Raw genomic sequence first — 25,293 nt, forward strand, 5'->3', positions numbered from 1 at the left:
AAGCTGAGGACTCTTAACTGCCATCTCGCGAGATTGCTTTTCGTGGTCGGTGTCTCGGAATTGTTGTTTATAGTTGAACCTTAAGGAATTGCGATAGACGATTGTTATGTTGATGAGTGTCAGTGGATATTGTTTTAGTATTATGAAACACAGGTTATAATTAGCTTTTTGTATGTTAATTTTCAAATATTATAAACTGACAAGTCATCAAAAATAATATATATTAATACGCTAATGTTAAGATATTTGACTCCCTTTTTAGAAAAAAACCCACAATTACTCCAGATAAATTATATATCATTTTATAGATAGCGGCTTGCTCTACTGGCATCAACAAGTAAAAAAATTATTATTGCTTTTGTCTTTGTAAATTAATTATTATTAATTAATTATTAAAATTATGGCTTTAATTTTAAAACAACGTCAAATTGATTGATGGTCGGTAAATTTATTACTTATTTAGTGCAAATTATTCGCACGGATTGCTAGTTATGTTTATTATTACAGTAAATACATCAATTTACTGGACTTAGTTATTTTAACAAGAAAACTGTGAATATTAATTGTATTTTTAGGCATGATAACAGTTGACTACAATCTACTTCCATTACAATCATTATATGTATACTTTATAGAGCTATTTTTATGCGCAGTTTTTTTTAAACAACAAAGCATAGTCACGCTGAATTAACTTTTATTTTGTGTTAAATCAAAAGCTCTTTTTACAATGGTGATACAATCGGACGTAAGATAATGAGATAGGCTACCGCCCTAGGTGATGACAAAATAGCTAATGCACTAGACGTGAGAACGCGCTAATGACAAAGATACGAAGTAGCGTAAGGCTTACATAATGCGCCATTTAAATTTTTAACTCCGTATGTATATTCGCCCTTTGACTTATAACCACAAAGGTATTTGTAATATTAGTTTATTTAATTAGTTTCGTTATTAATATGGTTTTTACCATTTTGTGTAAACCATGTATCATTTGCAAAGAAATAATTATTAGTATATTGTGTTATAATAAAAAAAAAATTGCACTGTGAAAAGAACAATTTTACTATTGTATTTCTAATAAACCTTATAAATAAGGTTAAAAAATATATTAACATAAAACATATAAGTATATATTTTTCGTCATAACGCATAATTATTACACTACCTATAAAAAATATAATTAAAAATTGTCACAAAAATTTAAATTCGAAAGTGCCGATCAACCGTCACCATGTAACTCTAATCAAGATACCCTTGAACTTATGTGGCAGCTTGCGGCGGCGCGTTGCCAATGACCCCTCGCACGGCCGCACTGCGCCCGCGCCGCGCACCTAGCCCCCTTGCTAATTGTTATGTAACAATGAATATTGCAGTATCCAAATATTCGATGCACGATTGCAGGTGCTAAATTTACGATCTCCATCACTAGACATTTCGGTATATATTAGCGACATTATTCGACCTAACTGTATTTCGTAAGTCGTACCGTTGAATCGGAAAGTTTATTTTAAATGTCTGTAAACTTGTTTTTTTTTGAAACTGTAATCCTTAAAAAGAATTTAGAAATTTTTAGCATTCACAACGAGTAACGTATTTTTTTAAATACTGTTTACATTAGCGTAATAAAAAATAGTTGATTCCACCAAAAACATCTATGGGCAGATAATATTAGGGTGCAGAAACAGGTTCTGCAAACGCGAATATAAGCTTCCTGCCAAGTCAGAGAGGAAGGTAGAGTCAGTGAACTTGCAAGTCGCGTGATTCTTCGTAGTCTTATGATTGTGAAGTAATAGAGATGTATAGTACTAATATTTATCAACACTGTTCTTATTTGAAAAGTGGATTATTATATTTATAAATTAAAATATACTATTAAAAAGTAATCTTTGTCTTATTTAGGTCATTTTAATAAATTTTACCTTAAAACAGTATTTGCCATCGAATATAAAAACTACTAGGTGGTAGCTCTAAGTACATGAATGACCCGTCGGCGTTGTTGGCAGTGACCGCGGTCTCCATTTTCCGCTTCAATGTTGTGGGTTCGATTCTTGCCCCTAGTATGACTGTATATTAAAAAAAAAATATACGAAAAATAACAAAATTTGATGACTGAGTGTGTATAAAAGAAACAATTATGTGTACTTATAAGTTGGATGTTTCTTATAGTACGTAGACATTAGGTAATCATATAATTCATATCAACTCAATTTACACAATGTGAAAATTAAGTTGATATGAATTATGATGAGTGGGGCTAAATTAATTATATTCTTAATTTTTATTTACTCACCAGGTCAGGTGGTTATAATCCTATAACTTTTTAAGCAAATTTTGTATGCTGTAACAAAGCGTAGGCATCATGTTAGCTACAAGGGTTAAAATTATTCGAAGACAATCAGAAAACTGATGATGATGATGATGATTATGAATCAGAAAACTGAAGATGAACTTTTCTATCATACCCAGAGAGTGAGTGTTTTTGAGTAGAAGACGCAGAAGGCAACTTCTTTGTATCATTTTAAAGCTCATTGTGCATCGAGCGAGCGATTACTGTGACTTGTAGCGTCACGGAGAAAGAGCTACTCATCCTGAAGAACAGAATCCTCTCAGGATCAAGCTATCGTTATCTCTGATTATAGTGCTACAAATATTAAATGGAAAGGGAGTCAAGAATAGTGTGGGACGTTTTAATTTAGAAATAAATACAGCTTGTAATTGTGAATAATAGTATCAAGGTTATTATTTATATATTTATTACATTATTTATTCAACTTAGTAAAATAAAAATGACATCATTAGTATCTAATAATACACATGCAAGAGAATAGTAAAAAGAATATTAAATATATTTACAATATAATAATGTTAAAATGTATAATAATACATACACAGTTGTAGTCTTAAGTTAATTAAATAATTCTTTACCCCAATATATTAACAAAAAGAAAACACTTTCATGTTGAATGTTGTTTTACATTTTTTGTTTTATTAAATTACAGCATGGTTATAACAAGAGTTTTTCATTTAAATATTTGTGACGCTAGTTAACTCATTTCAATCTTTTATGATTCTGTTTTCTCTCTCAGAATTGTGTTCGCGCTTATACGAGTAACCGCCGCGGGCGCATGTGCTAGAATTTTGATTGATATTTTTTGTCAGTTACTCGGCCACAATAAAATGATAGCACCAACAAGAGAAGTGCGAAATAGACATCGTAACTGAAAGTACATATCAAGGTTAGTCGTTGGCAAGACGCCGAAACTCGGCTAACAGTAACAGTACACCCACAAGAGAAGCAAAAACTGAGTACCCGCCGGACACCTAATACGCTGTCACTTTTGTGCTCCTACATTTAAATTAATTTACTTTAAATTTGTGAATGGACAATCAAACCAAAGACACGTTTTATAGCATAGCAATGAAAAGGATTTAATTAGATGTGTTACATCGTTACGAATACACCGTTCACTCCTTTACTATGACACATAAAAGTATCGAGTTTCTATTTTACGTAAATAATAGCGGAGAGTGTGCCGTTACTGAAACCGGGCAAGTCTGCGATTATCATTGAATTCTTGAATAATTTTATTTAAGAAAACATTTACTATGAATTACTGATACGTATGTATATAAGTAACATGAGTAATTTGTGGACAGGAACATGTTGATAAGCTCTTGTTAATCAAGTACTTTCTCGCCCTCATTATTTAATGGAATACACCGCGCAATCGTAGTCGAAAAACTGGTGTATCTATGTCGAAGACTTGTAGGTGGCCTTGAGCCGCTGTCATTAATTTGTGTGCAAAGCCGACAGTTCGGTCCCGTTATAGTGAGTGCTTAAATGACTTGAAAAAATGGAAATAAATGTTTCTTGCACAGTCAGTATAATTTTATTAAAGTTAGATGCCTTAGAAATGCCAAATAAATTTTTCAATAAACCCTGTTTATAATGTACTGTGTTCTAATTAAACAAAACGTATAATGTTAAACATACTACAATGTATAATAGAATAGTATATTCCGTAGAACGGTAACAGTCAGCTTCTTCATTGTTTGTAATTAGTAATTAATTTAACGTTTAGTAAGCATCTTGCCTTGTTAAAATTTTATGCTTTATTAAATATAAGTTATTGACTTTGTAAATAGAGTTATTCAAAATAAATTTCTGTAATTCTGGGAGTATTGACCGCTGGTCACTGTCGTTTTAGGATAGAAACGTTTCGAGTGATTTTTTTTATCGATCAGCTGATTCCCCACTAGATTGTTTATACAAATGAATAAAAAAATGTATGAGATAAATATATTATTTGTGGTTGTACAATTATATAGAAGTTTGATTTGGTTATTTTTCGTAAATGAATTACTATGAAAACCGATTTGTCTACAAAAAGGGATAAGAACTAAGATTTTGTTTAATTGTATAGGTACCTGAATGCAAAAAATTATATGGTTATTAACTGAAATATCTATATTGTGTCTCATAAGCCACTAAATTTTATTTTAGTTTTGTGTAAAATCTCAAGTGGCCTAATATTGCTGAGAAACAGAGAGAGATGACAATTCATTTTTATTTTCGTGTTAATCATTTTCTGGTAAACTATATTCTACTTAAAGGATTATCAGCATACGATAGATTGTCACACGTACAAAGTATATCAAACGATTTTAAGTGGACTACCTAGTTAAGTTAGACGCCATTCTCCGACGCCTTGCTGTCCGTGTGATCAGAATTTGTATACGTTGCCTGGGAATAGCTCGCACAGATAGTGTTCTTGTTTGGCCAGGTAAAACCTTTGCGTTTTTACGCAGAACGCTTCGCAAATACAAATAAAGCTGTGAATTTTAAAGCTGCTTGCAATTTACATAGATATAAATAAAATTACTTACTGCTGCTTGCAAATATTTATCGTACGGTGAGTAGCAACAAAGTTTAATGACGTTTCGAAAGAAATCTTCAATATATTCTTATTCTATTTCTTAATATTATTGTGCGTGCTATTCAAACTGATGACACCTGAAAACATGATTAGAGATGACGTATTTGTGTAGTACCGTGCCGTGTCCGGGTGAGGCCGGTTGCTATCGCCACAACCGCGGTCGGCGCAGCCGTAGTCGCGCAGACGTGAGACCATTGTTGCCGCTAATAGGTAATTAGTTAGGTGCCGTTACTTATCCAACGATCTATTGGCACTGACGGCCCCCATCGACGGATTCCCATTTAATGCATCACATCACGAAATGATTAAAAATAATATTTTATTGGAGAGCTCTCTTTAAATGCTAATACGAAACACGAACGTAAAACGTTAATTATAGATATATATTCAGAAAACGTATACCTTCAGACTATTGGATACCACTTTTATAATTTAGTATTGTTAATTTGAGTGATATTGTGAGAAATGTATTCATTATATTTTCTCGACGGCAATTTTTAACGGTAAATAAAATCAAAAATTTAAGTTAAATTTTTTTGCACGAGAGATCAAAATAAGTAGAATATATTGCTTTGCTACGTAATAGTATAGGAATTAAAGAAATAAGTTACTTGTAATTTTTACAATAATATTCGTCGTATTCTTTAAATATACAAAGTAAACGTATGCTTCTAAATAAGCAAATATGTACCGAAAATCATGCGCATAATTTGTATAATTATATTCAATTCTTAAATATATGCGTAAATTTATTCTAATAATTGAAATTACAAAGAAGCTTGAAAGCCTAGTTCTCACGATTAGGTTATTTGCCGCTAACTATTGGTATGTGAGTCAAGTGGACGCCTCATTATTTATTGAACACGATATACTTACGGTGTTACCTGACAGTGTAAGGCGAAGCTAATAGTCTTTAGTTCGTTCGAAACGTTACGTCATGTGTTCCTGACGTTCCGCAAAATAATTTCATATTAATAATGATAAAATAAATTAATCTTTATCTAAATTATGATCCACCAGAAACCAGATCTTATAAAGTGCAAACAATAGATAAAAGGTAAAGTCGGTTATAATAATTGATATTTATGCTAGTGAAAGATAAATTAGCAGTAATTGAAACAAAACAGGTCACGTTAAGGTTAATTGTACTTACTTTAATCGAACATTTATTTTTAAATGTGTCCGTTTTTATAACAAATTTCTTCTAGAAAAATTATATTTTAACGCTCCTAGACCACTATTTCAACTTACCTGACTGGTAAGAGAGTTGAAACAGTCGCCAGTTGCCTTCAAGTGGATTTTTTTTGGCACAAAGGAAATAGCGGTAACAAATGGGTTTGTTAGTTAATTAAATAAGGTTTACTTTAGTATGTAACACATTACATATTATCGTTTATTTTAAATGTTATGCGTCTTAATGTAAAAATTGTTTCAACTCTCCTCGGTCACCCTTATAATATATGAATAAAATTCATCAAGTAAAAGATCCAATGTCATTTTCTCGACTTCACAATATTTTAAAGTAGATATTTCAAATGTTGATATTTACTTAGACATAAAGATGTGTGTTGTAAACATTAAATAATTATATAGAGTCATAGCGAAAAATACTCTAAGATGGATTCAACCGGATGTTACAGTTAACGCTGTTGTGTAAAGTAATATTATAATTCCATAACATATTATTATACATTTACTGCGAGTTTATGCACATCAATACATTTTACACATTAAGGAAACGAACATAGAAAATTCTTGGAAATACTCATTCATATAAACCTTGAAAGTGTAAATTATTATAAAACAATACAATCTTATTTGACTTAATCTCCAATATTGAATTAATGTGCTGTACTTAACTTGATTAAATTTTAAGTTTATTTTTTATAACTTAAAATCTTTTATAGAACTTAAAACCGTCGATTACGCCATTGTACTAAAGTGTGTTTTTACTAATTTAATGATATGTATTAAATTAAGAGGCAATTTCTAAGTAGTTATGATTAATAATAAATGTTTTGTTAGTCATCCCGAAGGTTAGTCGAGGCCACAAAATAAATCCGCAGTTTGGGTCACGAACTCAGTGGACATGAGTCATGGTACAAGGAAGATCTAGAGGCTATGGCGTCAGCAACGCCTGAGCAGCCGGCGACGCTTCTCACGTTTCACCGCTTAACATCTAATCATCAGCGCAGATAAGATATCAATTAACGACGTAATTATTTATTATTCCAAAAAAATAAATATAATACATGTACCACTTTTTTACTTTCAATTTACTATCACTTACTTATCACATTGCATTTTTACTCTTACTTTTCGTTCTGTAAAGCGAACAATATTATTAAAAAAAGTTAATTACGTTTGCTTTAAGATGTCGAAAGTGAAACCTATTTGCTTACTAGTATTATTATTTTATGCTGTGTGGATACGGCAGTAAAGAATATAGCCACCCCCTCTCTTCCCGTGGGTGTCGTAAGAGGTTGTTAAGGGATAACACAGTTCCACTACCACCTCGGAACTTAAAAAGCGGACTGATGTTCCAACTGCTGGCTTTCAAATACACAAGCCGAAAACGGGTAGCTGCGTCTTCGGTTCGGCGCCATTTTTGGCGTCAACTTGGGGTGGCCTATATCCAGCAGTGGACTGCGATAGGTTGAAGTGATGATGTGATGATGATTACTATTTTAAATATTTTAGATGAACTTAAGCTAGGTAAAATATATTTTTTTACATTTTTTATTAAATCTGCAGTATAATTGAATTCATTTAATGTGTGTAAGTAAAAAGCATTCGTATTTGTATCTTGCAATAAAAGTAGGTTCATATTTACAGTGTGACATCATAATAAGGATAACGTTATATAGGTTTCCATTTAACATTTCTTTTAAATGCAAAATACTGTAATTCGCAGAAACTTAACGTTAAAATTACTCATTCATGTATTTAGGTAAATTCCAAAACTATAAACGATCAATATAAACATAAAACGTTAAATGTAGCTCATTTATAACTTGAGAGTAATCACTGTAAGTCAAGACAACACGCGAGTAAATAATTAACGTTGATTTTAGTTTTTTGTACTAGATTACATAGAAGACGATTATTTTGGACATAGGTAAATACACCGGTCTTTGGGTAGAAAGACTAAGATGTGTACGTAGCGTTTTCCGTTATTATGACGTCCGTTTACCGTGGATTCGATAATTTACACTTGCTTGTGCTCACTCGTGCTCAAATTCAAATGTTTACATTGTTTTGAGGAATATAAATACCGCTGCACAGTTCACACCGACATTAACGAGAGACACACAACAATTTGCATTGATTTAAGTTTTTTTTTTGTATATACGAACGCAGATAAATAGTGCTTTAAATTTATCTTTTTATCTTAATCAACAGCTTGTTTCTTATCTCATCATCATCTAAATAATTTATTGCAGTGATAAATTAGTAAAATATTTTATGAGCAATGATACTAATAATATACGATGCTTTGAATTGTATTAAATAATATTTTATACGGTGCGTATTGTAACGGATCTCTCTAGTAATATATATTGTTGACGATGATAAAACCTGTCCGTGCATAAAGTTTTTATCCCAGCATAGCTAGATAAGAGATAAATACACCCACTTTAGATGAAGGTAATTTAAGTGATTACCATTTCAATTTTAATAAATTACACCTTTATTTTTTATAATTGTACAAAAGTAGTTCCAGCTAATACTATCGTAATAATTAATAATCATAAAGTAATTATAGTGGTTTAAAACAAAGTTCGACAGGTTCCAATTATGTTTTCACAGAGTATCTTGAACAAGCTTCTAAGATTCATAGATATTTAAATAAACAAAATATAAATATTAAGTGAAATCAACCTACCAAACGTTACTAATAAATAACTTAATATATAATTGAAGGAATAAGAAAAATGGTTTGTTTTGCAATATACAAATATAAGGTTTATTAACTAATTCCTCAAATACAAAAGTAAATTATTTCATTGGAGACTATATAAATTGAAACACTTGTAAACTTAATAAACATGTACGACCTAGACATTGATTTCGAAAATATATCATCTCCCTATGTTATTATGTTCATTATAAACTCATTAGCATAGCGGGCAACGGCACTCTCGCCGGGCGCCAAATTACCAACATTATCAATTTATACTTGCCCGTGCTCAGACAAAAAGTCAAATGTAGATGACCGGTTCCCGTTAACAAATTCGAATTGTGCAATCTAGAAGAAAAATTGTTGATCTCGTAGCGAGTTTCGGCCATTCTGTGGTGAGTCCAACACCACACAGACTCTTGCGGACTCGTGCGAACCCAATGGGTTTACTCTTCGTTTATTAATGTTCAACCGCTATATTATCGGCCTATGTAATGACTTTGTTTATTTATTTTGTTACAAAACATTATACGTTTTCATGCTAATATAATATCATTGATAAGGAAAAGACAGAGTTTGGTTAAATGCAAATGTTACTTTTTGAGAAGAAGTATATAGCTATCTTAAATAGTACATGTAATGTTTTTTTTCTTATTTACTCTTGAAAATATGAAGTTTTGTTTTATGCCATATCTAAATACAGGACGAAAAACATTGTAAGTTTTTTTAATACGTATCTTACAGTAAGAAAAAACTGTTTCTTCGTATGTTTACCATGCAAAGTTTCGTATAGTTTATCATGTAAAGAGAACAACAGGATGTATATAATATAATCAAACAATCAAATAAATAAAACAAGTATAAACGATAATTAAGTACACACACTATAGTTAAAGTTTATTTAATTTTGTTAAGATTTCGATAAATTGCTTAATTAAATAAAATCGTGCATATCGAATATGTTTAAAATACTTGTATTTGTATTTATTTACGTTGTCAGGAGGTAAAGGTTACTTCCGTAAAGTTCGTGCGAGTAGTTTGCGTGATGGCGCTTCTCGTCACGTCTCAATGTTTTAGAATTTATACGGTGATCACTATAAATAGGGTCATTGCGCCTGTTCGCGTCCACTTAGTGCAGTTGGCAAGTTTGAAGAAGAAAATAAAAATGTTCCCGCACTAATTTCTATGAAAAATTTATTTACTGTGTTCATTATATAGTCTATTTAAAGATTAACTTTCAGTTTTGTTCGAAACATCTTGTTATTATTTTATTTAAATACAAACGTCAGAATTAGGCGATTTACCCAGTTTGCGTCCATAAAATCCAATTTGCGTCCACCCGCTGGACCACTTCGCGTCCACCAGCTTAGAAAAGGAATAAAGAGGTGATATTTTTATGATAATGTAAAGAGACATTGGATTTTAATAATTTATTTATTGAAGAATTATTGTTATTTAAAAATCAACATATTAACATTAATAAATCACTATAAAGAAAATAATACACCTATTTATTCTTCTAAACATTGACAGAACTTAAAATTAAAAAACAAATTAGGTACCTATGTAGTCAGTAAATAGTAATTCCACTTTTAAAATTCAACAATTATCTGTTCTGTGAATTTTAAAGGAATGTAAGCAAGCTAAAGATCAGCCTGCAATTACAATCACAGCAGCCTTTCGCAGTCGACTACTGGACATAGGCCTCGACAACTTCACTCCTGTGTTTTGCCCATAGTCACCACGCTGGGCAGACGGGTTGGTGACCGCAGGCCTGGCATTGTCGTACCGAAGACGCTGCTGCCCGTCTTCGTCCTGTGTATTTCAAAGCCAGCAGTTGGATGGATATCCCGCCATCGGTCGGCTTTTTAAGTTCCGAGGTAGTACAGGAACTTAGTCGCCTCTTACGACACCCACGGGAAAGGAGGTGTTTATATTCTTTGATGCCGTAAGCACACAGCACCACAAAGATCAGCCTTGATTAATAATAATTATGGAAACAAAATACGAGGTGCACACATATCTCCATTCCCATTAAATATTAATAATACCGCTGTTTTTTTCTTCGTTACTTGGTTTTATTTGATACTAGCTGTGCTCGCGACTTCATTCGCGTGGAATTATAATTATAAAAAAAAAATATTGTTCTGTTCGTAGAATTACAAAATAAATAAATTTCTAAAATAAAAGTAGCCTAATTTACTCCTTATTTCATTAGCTATCTAGATGGTAACGTCAAAATCAGTCCAGTCGTTTCAGTAATTAGCCGGAGCAAACAGACAGACAGACAGACAAAAATTCTAAAAAATGTTTTTATTTATTTATTTATTTTATTTTCTTACATCTAATATTACAGGCATAACCCAATTCATTAGACATAGTAAAGGAGACAAAAAGCGAAAGGAAAAAAATGTTAAACTATAATTAAAAAAGAATTGGCTGACTTGAACATAATACTAAAAACAAAACAATAATAAATATAAAAATATTAAATTCATTTCTCATAACATATTATATACAAAGTAACTTTTGCAAATTCACTCCACGAATAAGAAAAAAGGTCTAGTGTGTCAGCCACCAAGTTTAGCGTTCTGACTGAACGAGCAAGGGGGCCGTTGCGCACTAGCTCGGTTCTGCCGTGGGGTACTGCAAATAAGCTCGGTCGCTGTCTTCGTTGTAGATGTTACCTATCGGCTACGCTCAAACCTATCCACTGCAGTACCCCTGGATTATTGACAATAACGCGAAATAATTTTAAAATATAAGTTGCCAGAGCCAGCTCTCTCCTAGTCTCCAACTTGTTGTATCCAACCATGCCCAATACAAACAATGTTGGATACATCAAGGGATACAAGGGATACACGCCATAAAGCCTATGGTAAAGAAACCTGGTGAATTTATTTTGAACACATTCCAGTATGAGACTGTATTTGACTTCATGTGTAGACCATACTACCGCATTATACTCAAGCTGACTTCTTATTAGGGCATCATACAGTAAAGAGATTGCTTATTTTGGTATATGTACCGTGTATAAATCAATATACATTTAGTAAAAAGGTGTTACTTTAATATTACGAACAGACACTCCAATTTTATTTATTTGTGTAGATAAGTTTTGTACCCTCTTGGTCTGCCCCCACTGATTTTATTCAATATCGTAATAGCATATTTTTTGCATAGGTGCTTGTCTTACCGATTTCTTCTTCTCTTGGATGTCATGCTAATCTTCCCTTAAATCTTCCTTTGTGTATGTTCTTTTTTCCTTCTTCTTTCTTATCTGCAAAGAACTCATCTTAAACAGAAAAAAATAAGAAAGAAATTACTTATTTTATTCAAAGTAGAATAGGTATTAAACTTTTAGTTTTATGTATTAAACTTATAGAATTAATTAAAAAAATGGACGCGATTTAGTTTTCTTATTAATCCCTTTAGGTATAGTTTGCGTCCATTGCGGACGCAAAGTGGAAGTTTTATAAATTCGGTGTAGCAGTTCGCGTCCACCTTATATTAACTATTAACTATAAAAAAAAATAAGCAAATTCATAATTATTATAATTCCTTTTATCATAACCAACGCCTAGAAACAGCTATGTATCCAAAATAAACATAAAACAATAAAAGACTCACCTTCAAACGAACCACTGCCCACTATTTTCTTCTCATTATTCCGTGCCTTCGCGCTCTTTTGTTGAACAGCCCTCACTAACTATTTTTTTTACCCAGGATTGCTTGGACGCACGGAACTTTTGTCTATGCGTACGTGCTTCTTATACATTGAGGTATTAGCCGGTAATTATTTTTCGACTTATTGGTGTCTTAGTATACTTAATTTCGAGACTTTTCAAAGTGAGATCCGTAAAATGGACGCGAATTGGGCGGTGGACGCGAACAGGCGCAATGACCCTAATAGGCAAATGGTCGGCCTTCGCAAGGACGCCGCTATAAAAGTTCGTAATTATAATTTCATACGAATAAAACTTGAAAGCGTTGAAAACATTCAAAGTCATTAATTATATATATATATATATGTGCGTGTGTGTGTGTGTGTGTATGTACGCTAGTCGTAATATTTATACTACAACAAACGGAGTACCCTTATTTGTTTTATTTGTCTTATGAAGTATAAAAGAGTATTTGACAATAAGTTTTTACGGTTAACTTAATATAAAATATTCAATTACCGTCTTTCTCTCTATCTTACTTATTTCTTTTCTATTGTGGATATTTCTCTAAAAAAGTTCGAAAAGGGTTAAAATTTTGTAATAAAAGTTGAAATAGTGGAGGATATTTAAAAATATTATACATATAAAATAAATTAATTGTGTAATTTTTTTTTTTTGTATAATGATTAACAGAAGAATGGACAGCTGTTACTTGCATTTCGCTTGTTCTATACTCGTATTTGACAAATTGCATACATCCTTACGAAATAAATAATACGTCATAAATCATATATATTAATACGCTAAGGTTAAGATGTTTGCCTACCTTTTTAGGAAAAAACCTTACAATTACACATAAAGTATATAATATCATTTTATAGATAATTGCTTGCTCTACCCGGTATCCACAACATAAAACTATAACTTTATTATTGCTTTTATTTTTGTAAATTTATTAATTATTAAAATTATTTATATGACGCCTTTAATTTTGGAACAATGTCAACATGATTGACGGTCGGTAATTTTTTGATCAATTTCAGGCTATTTTTTTCCTCAAATCAACGCGAGTGAAACCACGGTAAATAATAATAATACATCCAAAATAACAATAAAAAAGGATTTCATTAAAAATAAAATATCCATAAATTTAAAGAGATCGCACCCTATTCACTGGCAGACAAAAAGTTTAGACAGCAAACGAGGATAATGTATTATTATTTTTCTGAGTAAGAATGAAATGACAGAACTTTTAATAGTTTTTTTTTAGATATTTATAAATTGTGTTTTTAAACGTCAATAAATTATTTAATAATAAAAATTTTAATTAGTATAACAATGTTGGCAGCAAACTGAAATACATGTGAATATCGTGATTGTTATAACCAAGTAACATTTTAAATAGGATTTTTTTTCAAAAGTATTTCGTTTTCTTATTTCTTTTTTCACTAACAAAAGACATATTAAAAGCATCTAGGATTTCTTAACAGAGAGAAGGTAGAATACGGCACTTTCGAAGTTTCATTGAGTGGTAATTTCTATATAACGCCCGTATATTTTCTATGTATTACTCTAATATTACTGTCTTTCAAAATAAAGAAATGGACGAATTGAATAAAATAAACTAATTTTGTTTTAAAATGTATGATAAATAATTGTGTTTGCTCGCAAACGAAAAAAAACCGACTTCAATTACATCGACGAGTAGTAACAACGTAGATCGACGAAAAAATAGTCAAGTAACTGCGCGTTATCAAAGATTACTCAAAAAGTAGTTATCAGATCTCAATAAAATTTATATGCGACCACATGACAAACATCAACTTTCGATTAAATTAAAAATTATTAAAATCGGTACACCCAGTAAAAAGTTATTGCGGATTTTCAAAAAGTTCCCTCGATATCTCTGGGATCCCATCATCAGGTCCTGGTTTCCTTATCATGGTACTAAGCAAGGGATATCTCTTTTCCAACAAAAAAAAATTATCAAAATCGGTACATCCAGTAGAAAGTTATGTGGTATAATACAAGGTAGGTCGACGAAAAAAGCGTCAAGTAAAAACGCATTATTAGATATAGCTCGAAAAGTAGTTGTTAGATCTCAAATAAATTTAAATGGGACCAATTGGCACACACCACCTTTCGATTAAAAGAAAATTTGTCGAAATCGCTCCAGCCAGTCAAAAGTTCTGATGTAACATACATAAAAAAAAAAAAAAAAAATACAGTCGAATTGAGAACCTCCTCCTTTTGTGGAAGTCGGTTAAAAACAATCTGTACTATCCATCTATTGGATACAGCCAAAAATGTATAAGTATATATTTTTATTTATGTATTATGTATGTACTACACATAAGTATCGTAACGAATGCGACCATACCGGAAGACTTCTGTAATAATATGATACGGTCTTAGAAAGGTAAAATTAATTTTAGTAACCAAACTTTGTATTTGCGTGCGATAAATGAAGGCAGCCATAGTCACGTCGCCTTATAACTCCCAGAAGTACATAACACGGTTGCGCCATAAAACGGATAACATTAGGTTGGTACTTTCATGTAAAATGTATATCCCACATATTACCAAGTGGTGCCTACGACTTTGGTTTACATAAAACGACCATTTCTTATCCCCAGTGACAACAGTCGAAATGATAACGGGAGAGAAGATGTTTACAGATGTCGACACGCTTTTGACTGTGATTCACTCAGAATAGAATACGTGGCATTCATTTACCTAACCATTGTACGCTGCCAAAGTGCGAATGCGATTGGATACAAGCTTACATTTCGTTAATATGAATATTTAAGGTATATATTTACATTACCTACTCATCATTACATTATTAATTTTAATCAAGGAGGTATTTAACGTTCCTTAAAAGGTTTAAATGTTTTGTGAAAGTACATAATGAAATAATGTATAATCCGTTGAATAAGTCTTTGAAACATTTTTATAAAATTAAATTTATTGATTACAGTTTGCTAAGAATTAGTGTTGAAATCTTTTACAAAAAAGACTCTTGAACAGATATAGTCCTATTAAAGAGTTAATATGTTTATATACATTTTCACTTTTACTTCTATAACATAGTGAAAGGCGTTGGGTTATATTATTATCCTGATCGATGAAAGTAATTTACTCTTGTAATAAAAAAAATCATATTAAGCACACGCGGTCGTAGCCGCAGGCAACATCGGCAACGTAGATGGTATTTAAGTAGGCTTATAAAGCTGTGATATATTTGTACACTAGTAATTCAACTCGAGTTTGCGCGTAGTATACAAGAAATTGTATATAACTTATGTTGAATATTTTTTCAATTTAAATAAATCAAAATATGGATCAAATAGGAGTATGTAAAATGTAATAAATCATGCCGGAAGAGTAATGACATATCGAGTGTTTAGCATTAACTTGATTGATTCAATACACAATTGCCGAGCATGAACGACAGGTTATTTTGAGTATTTCCATTTTCAATAAGCGAGCCCGATCAGTGCAGTTCAATCTTTAGACATTGATTTATCATAATATAACGGAGTTCTAAAGACAAACAATATTTATAAAGATGAACACGTCGGCCAGCTCATTACGCATTGAAACTGTAAATATAATTGCGTGTAATCAACTGATACGAGTTTTAGTTATCTATAACGAAAGTTAATAACGCCGTATGAATCAAAAGCTATAATCTAATCTTTATCTCAATGCGCGTGTAGAGCCAGAAACAAATACAAAGTTGATAAATGACCTCGTTATTATAACGGTCGGGAGTGCTGCAAGATTTTCATTTCGAGGTCACCACGTATATCTTCGTGTAGCATGTTACATGCTTTTTAGACGTTTTAGAATATTTTTTGCTAACACAAATGAAACTCTTTTATTCGATACGTTTCAATGCAGCAGCCGACGTGTTTATTAAATGATTAACATTTACTTAGATTTGAATACAGCGTAATTACATTTATAATATAATATTTCGAAAAGCTTAGCTTTATGTTGTAAAATAATATGATTAAGTCAAGGAGAGGAGATTATCTTTTTCGACCTTTTAAAGCCTTCGTAGTTTGCTTTTTTCGAATAGCATACAAAACGTATCACAAGTCGACATAATACGTTTTTATTTCTACGTCCGTTTAAATTATCTGGCTTAAAGGGTTCGCGTGTTTTGCGTGTGATGTGACTCAGTCCCTGACGTTCCCACAAAGGTATTCGCAGGAAAGACTCATTAAGCCATTGTGATAATGTCACCGTGAGATCAAAAAGTATTATAAATATTTCATTTTCCATTAAAACGACGACAGTATACAGATTAGTTATAATTACATAAAAAAAGTTTTTAAAGTTTACGAACGTATTTTGCTTATAACTTTTATAGCGTCTCCAAATGAAGACAAAATAAAATATAGGTAGGTATATAAAGTCTCGAACAATTTTATTTTTAATAATAGTAGCGTACAATATTTATTTATTTATTTATTTATTTTATTGTACACCACAACTACATTTGAAACAATAAACACATTTAAAAAACATTTACAGACTGAAGTACAATGGGCGGACTTATGGCTATGTAGCCATTTCTCCCAGACAACCCAAATTACCCAATATTAAGAAATAGTAGGATTTAAAGGTTTTTCAGTTTATGGTTTTAAAGATGATGTTTTGAATACAAAACATACAATATTTGGCAGATTTAATATTATGAGTAAATTATTTTTTTCAACATTTTTACTCCGCTTCAGTAAGTCAGTTCAGCCTATTGCAGTCCACTGCTGGACGTAGGCCTCCCTAAGTTTGCGCCAGACATTCCGGTTTTCCGCAATCCTCATCCAGCTTAAATCTTACGTAGATCGTCGGTCCACCGGGCCGGAGGATATCCCACACTGCGGCTACCAAGACGCGGTCTCCACTCCAGGACCCGTCTGCTCCAACGGTCATCGGTCCTACGACACAAATGACAAGCTCACTGCCACTTCAACTTGCTAATTCTGTGGGCTATGTCGGTTACTTTCATTCTCTCGCGGATAGTCTCATTTCTAATCCTAACTTTGAGAACCCCCAAGCATAGCCCGTTCCATTGCACGTTGAGTGACTTTAAACTCGTGGACCAGTCCCTTTGTCTGTGTCCACGTCTCGGCTCCGTATGTTAACACAGGTAGGACGCATTGCTCGAAGACTTTTGTCTTCAAGCATTGCGGAATCTTCGAAGAGAAGACTGTACGAAGCCTGCCAAACGCCGCCCAGCCCAACCGAATCCTCCTATCGGCCTCTTTCTCGAAGTTGTTGCGCCCTAGTTGGATAGTATGGTCTAGGTAAATATAATCCTGAACAACTTCGAGAAGGGTACCATCCACCGATACCGGTTTTGGTAGACTTGGTTGTTAAGAATTACTCCGCTTAAGTGCAATATATTTATTAATCTGGTTTGTTTTAGTTGTTTGGAGACATGCATCACGTTTTCGTATCAATAACATTATCTTGTATGTGCTTGCGTATATTGTGAGATTGCAGCTAGCTTAAAAATGCAACATTTTAGGGATTCAAGGACCGGATGAATAATACAGATTCTCCATTTAATTTTAAGAGGCAAGTGAAGTACACAAACAATTTAATAATATACTTGGATAAATTATATTGCACGCCTCCAAGGAGGCTGTGCTCTCACAAAATAAAAAATATGTGAAACGCTTACTCTTAAACCTCTATATTTTTATAACAGTGCATTAATGTACAATACAAAACACATTTTTATACAGAATACACATTAAAATATGAATTAAATGTCATTTGAAGTCTCTTTTGAATATTATTATAGTAAAAAGAATTGGTTAAATAAATGTTATTGTTATTGGACGTCAACATATTGGATGTACGGATGACAGCAAAATAACGCGAGGACTATTTGACGAAACAAGCTGTTTTTTATTATGTCAGGAAGCTATTATAATTATATAGTTAAGAAGCTTATTGAATATGAAGGCTGAAAAATTACTCAATTATTTATTGTAAATAATTTTAGTTTCTACCATAATAAAATATCATGTGACGTGAACGAATGTGGGATTATTTTCAAAAAATTCAAAATACAAATCAACCAATTGATCGATTCGATTAATTGTTCTATGTCGATTATTAGTTCCTAAGCAAGCTACTAGAGGGTGCTACTAAGTATAAACTACAAACAATAGTTTTAAAGGAGTGCGTGGATTCGTGCACTTTTGGATTTTCCAAATATAATTAAATATTATATAAAGAAAAGATTGTATGCATTTACATACACACACACACACACACACACATATACGCGCGCGCGCCCGTAAAAATTGTCTTTTTCCCTTTAGGACCATATAGTCATCTACAGGTATCGGGGATTACCAGGTTTCAGAGAAATAATTCCGAGAGAACTGAGACACCTATGCTATAATTTTAATTGGCTTAACGAGGAGATCGTTTCAAATTTTATAGTTGCTTTCATAAAGCAGGCTATTTTATTATAATTTTTTATTACCGTTGACTTTTGTAACTAATAAAGTAGTACTTAAGTACTTCACAACATCTACTATATCAGGTAAATTTTTTGTTTAGGAACATGATATATATTTACTTTTTATTAAAGTTGTGTTTGCAGCATAGTTTATATTCAATGAAATTAATTGCTCAGTGCATACTTGTGTCAATTTTGTATCTGCCATGAAAACATACGTAGGTACTAAAAATGTTTCGAGTTCGACAAAAGTGAGAGAAAGGGGATTGTAAGTAAGGCCATTATTATTCATCTAAAGTAAAATTAAGAATTTGCTTCAAGACTAAAACGTTTTAGATCAATAAGTCTAAAAAGATCATTTGAAGCAAATGATAAAAAGCTAATTTTTCATTTAGGCTATAAAGGTACATAAATGTTGCTATAATAAAACCAAACAGAAACCAGACCAAAGTCATAAATAAAGTATGAAGGACAGCAGCTCCTAAAAATCGAAAAGAATTTTGATTCCCGGAGTTTTAGTATTAAATTTATGAAAAATGTCGACTCTTCTTGCTTGATTAATTTTATTAGAGGCCTGGGTATAATTTTCAGAAGTTCGTAACGTCTCTTTCAAGTTCGTGTTTTTGTAGGACCTTTGTAAAAGTTGAAATTAATTCTAATAACTTTTAAGCTTATATTAAAAACTCAGCAATATAAACATAATGTCTTTTGAATTATTTAAATGCTAACGTTATTATTAATGTTCATTTAAATAATTCAAAAGATTGACCTTCATAACGAATTCAAATTTTTTTTCTGTACCTAAGTATTAGCCTTTAATAGGATTGTTGCTCTTCCAATTTAAGTCAAGGAATTTAAATATCAGATTTTGAATTTAGTCGGTAATTATTACATTTATAGACGCTTGAGAGAGTTTTCGCTATTGTGCTTTCGTGCGGTTTAAATATTCACGCAAGAATAAATTGTACTCAGTCACTAGATCAATTTGAGTTTTGACCAGGTTTTTAATTGACATAGAAACACGACCCACATTGAACACGAAAGCTCGTGTAACTGTTGGCGCATGATATAAACATAGGGTGTCCGGAGCAGAAACTTTACGCGCTGATGGTCCGACGAAAGAAGGTCGCGTTGCGACCTTCCAAATAGTCGACTGCGATCGTTGACCGCTAAAAGAAAACCGGGCGTTCGGGGCCAAGGGACCCAAATATCCAATTAATCTTTCCTGACCCAAAATAATTTTGGACATAAAAAATATTAATCTAATTCTTTTAACGGTTTAAGTCACGACAAAAAATAGAATATCGTCAATCATCGTTCATTAATAACGTATACCTACTAACAATACTGTGATAATAGGTATATGATTTTAATTGTTTGATTATGTACAAAAAATCTCACTTTTAAAGTTTAAAACAATTCGATGATTGGGTATTTAATAATGATTAAAGGAAATAAAATTAAATTTAGAAATGAATAAGTATATTATTCACTAGTTCGATATTTTTTGTATTTTTCGATTATTCAAGGCTTCAACAAAAAAACTTAAATGTTAAATAATAACAAAAGCAAGACGTGATATCATCAACACACGATGTTAATAGTAGACATAATGTTATTTTTTTAAGTGCGATCAATTTTATTAGCAACACTCATATATATATATATAAATTACGATGAATTATTAGGACACCTCCTTACCATCTATAGAGTATACATTTTAAATTAAAACATAGCACTTTCATACAAACTTCCGAACCCCGTTTTACCCCCTTAGGAGTCGAGTTTCATAAAATCCGTTCTTAGCGGATGTCTACGCTCTATAAGAAACCTTCTTGCCAAATTTCAAGTTTGTAGGTGTTATAGTTACGGTGATGAGTGATGAGTATATGAGTCTATGAGTCTAAATACAACCCTAGGTTGTTATACCTCGTTGAATAGCTGATAAAATGTAGATGTTTTTAAGCACATCTGCAGAGCAAGTGACATAATAATTTTTTGAGATATCCAGAAAAGAAAAATATTTTTTTTATAATTTGTACTTATTTTCTTAAGTTTCGATCGTCTACAACGACCTATTTAGTTAACTTACGTGCAATTTTAGTCATTGAGGTCATTAAGCATCTCATTCTTCATGTAAAAAACCAAAAAAATAATCATAAGAGTCAAAAAAATTCAAAATATTCAATTCAATAGCCGAAAAATTGGGCATTTCATAAAAAAAATTAAAACTCGAATATCTCGAAAACGGTTAAGTTTAGGATGGGGGGTTCCATAGTGAAATCATTCAGAAATGGTGTGTACTACACGCCCTTAACGGATCTAGGTCGACTTTTCCTGTAACCCTGTATATATAATGTAATCGTATTATATATATATATATATATATATATATGTATATATTTGTGTGCGTATATATATATATATATATATAAAAGAGAAAGGTCACTGACTCACGAATCACGAGAACTCAAAAACCGCTGGATGGTCCATCCATCCAGGTTGGACAAAGGTAAAATTTGGCAGGGAGGTAGATTATAGTTAGTAGATGTCCGCTAAGAATAGATTTTACGATATTCCACCGCTAAGAGGGTTTAATTAGGGTTGATAGTTTGTATGAAACATATACAGCAGCTATAAGTTCGCCTGATAGGTTATTTATACTGCAGCCTGAAAATAAAACTAAAAATGTGGTGTATAGAGAGGTTTTATAAAAATAACTATTAAATTATACTAAATTGTGCCTTTTAAAAAGTTACTCAGTGTGATAAGTATTTCAAGTGACTGAAATAAAAAAATAATTTGCGTTAAACATCTTAATAGTAATGCATATCTTCATAACCACGCGGACGTAGTCGCAGACAACATCCCCAAGAAAGTCCCCAAAAGTGTATGTGATCGATTCCCTCAAAATCTACTGAACGGACTTTCAGGCGGTTTCACCATTGGAGAGAGGGCTTCAAGAGGAAGGTTTACCGAACGGCTAAGCCGATTTTGATGAAAGTTTCACTGATTTCAACGCGGGCAAAGCCGCGGGCACAGCTAGTATATATATATATATATAAATTTCATATCACGATGTATGGTTCCAGATAAACTCCGAAGCTACTGATCCAATTTTTATAAAATTTTGTAAGCGTCTGAAATTTGGTCCATTTTGAGAGATAGGGTAGTTTTTATCTCAATCGGACTCGGTAGGTGGCGCTGCTATCGGTATGTAAGTAATCAAATTTGGTAGCTGTTTTCCGGGCAGGACAACGTCTGCCGGGTCCGCTAGTAATACAATAAAATGTCGACCGACATCTCTCGTTTAATATGTCTATGGTACTTTGTAGTTATTTGTATTTAAATTATAAACATCATAAACACAATTGATTAATTATTGAAATTTTACTTCGACAGTGCGTGCATTAAGGGTGGCATGAGTTACCTATTTAAGACAGTAAGGAGTATTGTTAAGATGATTATTTCTTAATTGAATAGTACATACCAAAATTTACTCATGGATTTAAAAATAATCATAGTTGTGTGTAGCAAAGTTATCGATGTCTTATATTTCGATATTTATTTTTCTATAGATTGTTTATATTTGATCATCTGCTGATTTTTTATTTGTTATTCCTTAAGATTCCTTAAGATCGTATCTGGTTCTCTGGTAATCTTCTCGGGTAGGTGATCGCAGGGCTGACTTTGTGGCGCACCGAAGACGCTGCTGCCCATCTTCGGCCTATGTATTTCAAAGCCAGTAGTTGGATGAGTATCCCGCCATCGGTCGGCTTTTTAAGTTCCAAGGTGACAGTGGAACTGTGTCATCCATCAGTCGCCTCCTACGACACCCACGGGAAGAGAGGGGGTGGCTTTATTCTTACTGCCCTAACCACACAGGAAAATGCACTGGTTGCAAGGTTTTAATTATTCTTGTTTTCATTCTTATATTTTTTTAATGTTCGTTATTAGATTTTTTTAATATTCTAAACAAAATCAAAATAGCATGCACAATGTTAAAATAATTAATTGGATATTAATAATGTTGTATTTAATAATTGAATCACTGTAAAAGCATAGTTTATAATAATTGTGTTTCCTGGAAAACGAAAAAAAACCGACTTCAATGACATCGACAAGTAATACAACGTAGATAGACAAAAAAATAGTCAAGTAAATACACATTATCAAAGATAACTCCAAAATTTGTAATCAGATCTCGACGAAATTTAAATGTGACGACGTGATAAATATTGGTTTTCGACTTCATTAAAAATCATCAAAATCGGTACACCCAGTAAAAAGTTATGCGGATTTTTGAAGGTTTCCCTCCATTTATCTGAGATTTCATCATCAGATCCTGGTTTCCTCATCATGGTACCACACTTAAGATATCTCCTTTCCAACAAAAAAAGAATTATCATAATCGGTTCATAAATGAAGAAGTTATCCCTAAACATACTCCTCCTTTTTTGAAATCGGTTAAAAAGCTATCACCGAGTCGGAGTGACGATTTTGCTGATAAAAGTGTGGTGACCAGAAATGCAAAGTTAAAATTTGGCAAAAGACAGTTTTATGAAATCTTTATTTTATTTAATGAATGAGCGCTATAAAACCCGCAAATTATATAAAAAGTATATAAAACTGATTTAATACACACTATATAAAATCTCATTTATTTTATAGTAATTGTAAATACTTTAGACTTTATTATAACATGAAATACCTTTCCCAGTAAGGAAACATTGTTAATATTAGGTATATATATGATTCAGTAAATTTATCCTTTCTTCTACTGGTAATACGGCGAAAAAGTTGTCCTAAAGATCAATTTTAGTACCAAGTTATGAAATCGTAAGGTAGATCAAGAAACAAATCATGTTCCAAATGGAATGTGGTGTTAACGAGTATTTTTCGGTAGAAATTGTTATCGACAAGAAATGAAGCAAGTGACGTTGTAGTCTATAACTTTTCAACTCAGGGGACTCTGAGGAATCTTCCCATAAGTAGAGGCTGAATATTCGTGTTGGATAAAAGCACTAAGCGTAATGACAAGGGCTGTATAAAATGAATTAATTTATAAATATATATGTATGTATCTATGTATGTATGTATGTATGTATGTATGTATGTATGTATGTATGTATGTATGTATGTATGTATGTATGTACGTATGTATTTATATTTGTATATGTGTTAATGTAAATATATTTTCACTTTTATGTTTTAGTATAAATGTTATATCAAATTTTGCACCCACACCGACATAATACCATCCCCTGTGCCCCTTGAAAGATATCGCTTTTCCGAGATAAGACCGCCCTTTGTATCTTATGATACTTTGTTAAAATCAATTTGCTATTTAATATTACTGTTTTGGTGTACAATAAAGCGTATTGTTATGTTAGGTTGTATGAATAGCTAAAAACCGGTTTTTCTCATTGGTAACTTAATGTAGTATGTTCACGAGTCTCGAACACATATGCTTTTCACGTGTAAGATGGGAAAACCAAGAACGTAGTTTATAAATTTGTTAAATTAAAATTCAGCTGTTAATAGTCAGATAGCCTAATAATACTGATACATGTATGGGTGTTATCTCTTCACATCAAAGATAATGATCAGTTTATTAATTTATTTTCGAGATTCATGAATAACTACAAATTTTACAGGTATCAAGTCAAAAGTCAAAAAGGAAAAGCTTTTTCATAAATATAAGATAGGTCATAAAATCCGTCAAAGACAAATATCCGTCAAATAGCGTTATCCACAACTGTTGAACATGCTCTTAGAGTATGAAAAAAATGAAGAGATGAGAAAAATGTATGGGCTACTTTACTCACAAGTAGTCTATGCAAATAAATAAAATTTTATTTTTTACTAAATGCCTATGGAAGTATACACGGTACATATACCAAAATAACATTTTTACAATTTTTGTCCGTCTGTCTGTCTGTTTGTTCTGGCTAATCTCTGAAACGGCTGGACCAATTTCGACGGGACTTTCACTGGCAGATAGATGATGTAGTAAGGAGTAACTTAGGCTACTATTATTTTAATTTTTTTATAACTCTGCGAATTGAACAATAATTTTTTTGTTAAATTTCACACGGACGAAGTCGCAGGCACAGCTAGTATATAATACAAATTGATTTAACTTAAATATCTAATTACATTTCTTTTTATTTTCTAAAAAATTTGCTTGACATCAATTGATAAAATATTTGATTTATTGTTAGTATTAATGGATACATATAACTTAAAACTAAATGTTATTACATTAAAAAAAAATGAGAATAATTGTGTTCGCTCTCA

General features: G+C 31.9%; 1 long non-coding RNA gene across 1 annotated transcript; it reads left to right on the plus strand.

The window, feature by feature from the left end:
• The first annotated feature begins 5,822 nt into the window (after window positions 1-5,822).
• LOC123653372 lies at window positions 5,823-7,197 on the plus strand. Its single transcript, XR_006743077.1, has 2 exons — window positions 5,823-5,994; window positions 6,963-7,197. It is a non-coding gene; the product is annotated as an uncharacterized LOC123653372 (long non-coding RNA).
• Window positions 7,198-25,293: the final 18,096 nt, after the last annotated feature.

The sequence above is a fragment of the Melitaea cinxia genome, chromosome 5, assembly GCF_905220565.1.
Source record: "Melitaea cinxia chromosome 5, ilMelCinx1.1, whole genome shotgun sequence".
In the NCBI taxonomy this organism is placed as follows: Eukaryota; Metazoa; Arthropoda; class Insecta; order Lepidoptera; family Nymphalidae; genus Melitaea; species Melitaea cinxia.